The 1,755-nt window shown below is 35.6% G+C and overlaps 1 long non-coding RNA gene across 1 annotated transcript; it reads right to left on the bottom strand.

The window, feature by feature from the left end:
- Positions 1-228: 228 nt before the first annotated feature.
- LOC119765217 lies at positions 229-1,009 on the bottom strand. The gene is made up of 5 exons (XR_005276577.1): positions 842-1,009; positions 689-786; positions 548-616; positions 413-479; positions 229-356 (listed from the first exon to the last, which is right to left on the bottom strand). It is a non-coding gene; the product is annotated as an uncharacterized LOC119765217 (long non-coding RNA).
- Positions 1,010-1,755: the final 746 nt, after the last annotated feature.

Genomic DNA, 1,755 nt, shown 5'->3' with positions numbered 1-1,755 from the left:
TGCAGCCATATTATGCCACAAAAGTTTTTCTGCAAATTCTCAATACATGGTGTGGGGAAGCATAAACTGAAGTATGTGTAAGGCTACCAACTGTACGGATTTTTTCCCTACCATACGGATTTTCGAACCTCTTCGTGGATTGTTGACAGGCTGGAATTTTTGTAGGGAATTTTACGCATAATACGGATTTGTGCGGAATTTTAACAACTTTTTAATCATTGAATTGCTTTTTTTTATTTGGTCGAAGCTTTTGTTAACTAGAAATTTGTATTTTTCTGTGAGTTAAATTAAAAAAGGGAGTTGTTGGGATGAGTACAAACTCCTTGAAGTAGCGGTTGATCTGGCGCAGCTCAAAGCTGTAAAATTCATTTTATTAGATCCGTTTTAAATTTAGTATAGGTTTAGAACTCACATCTAGTTTTTCCTCGTACCCTTTATCTGGATTTCGTGCAGGTCGATGGCATAAACCGAGGTGTGCCCTATTAACGATCGTGGAAATAGCGAAAAATTCAAAATATTTGTTGGATTCAGCAGAGCACTAGATTACCTAGAGTCGATTCCAAGATCCGGTTGAATGGAGCATAAGCGGACCAGTTGGGAGGGAATTTGTGGAAATCTAAATTTACAATTCTAGTGTTAGTATCAATTAGGTATAATCTTATCGGGTACTTTGAGTAAGAAAGTTTACCCTATCGTGCGAGCGGTTCTTCTATCCGCGCCTCGAATTGCCCAGTAAACACGCTGGCCTTAATTGTAACCTGAGCTGGTCTGGGTTAATCCTAATTGCTGCAAAGGTAACTAAATTAAACAAAAAATCCCTAAAGGAGAAAGCCACATGTACCAGGTGCCGATTCGGGTTCTACTTTGAGTGATGTTGCTTCTGACATCTGACGTTCGCTAGCCGATTCGATCGTCGATGGCTCGGCTTGTCAGCTCCAGGGCTGAAGATGTAGCTGTTTTGTGACGAGGGGTTATCGGCCTGCGCTTTACCGTCGGTGCTGCTTATACCGCTTACAGGAGTTTTCCGGGGTATCCTCAATTCAAACTTGATTATCAATAATTCTAGAGTTTTTGAACTATTGTCTTTCATATGTTGGTAGGAACGTGTTCGTGAAAACACTAAGAAGGATATTATTTGTAAAAGCAAACTTGACATTTCGTAAACGTTTAAACGTTTAACAAAAAAAAAATGAAGAACATAATTATTTGATTCAAATCACGATTTATTTTATGAATACTTTTAAACGTGCAAGTCATAAGCACTCTGATAGCATTTTGTGAAATTTGTTAGCTGTAAAAACGACACAGTTTTATATTTTTAATTCTCAAATTTATTAAATTTAATTTATCTAAATAATTCATTGACAGTAGAGGGTGACGAGCGGGAATTCCCGGGAAAAATTTCCCGGGAAATCGACCATTTTTTTACCTCTCGATTCCCGGGAAATTTGGTCGAGACTCCCGGGAAATTTCAAATTCATAAATATCGAAGCAAAATTATATAAACTTATCAGTAAAACATTTAAAAAATCGAAATTGTTTAGAACATTGGATGAATAATGTTCAAATAAACCAATTCTGATCTAAAATTCTTATTCAGAAAGTGTAAATTTTAATTTATGAAAAATTCAACTATAATTGAGAGAACCCAAAATAATGTGGACCCCAAAATTTACTTTAAAATATACTTAGCTGTTGTACCCCAGAAATGAAGTCTAAAGTTTTTCAAATATTATTTTTATTTATTATTTCTGA

Source organism: Culex quinquefasciatus, chromosome 1 (genome assembly GCF_015732765.1).
Source record: "Culex quinquefasciatus strain JHB chromosome 1, VPISU_Cqui_1.0_pri_paternal, whole genome shotgun sequence".
NCBI lineage: Eukaryota > Metazoa > Arthropoda > Insecta > Diptera > Culicidae > Culex > Culex quinquefasciatus.
The sequence above is the reverse complement of the archived record's forward strand: the minus strand, read 5'-3'. Positions and strand labels throughout refer to the sequence as shown.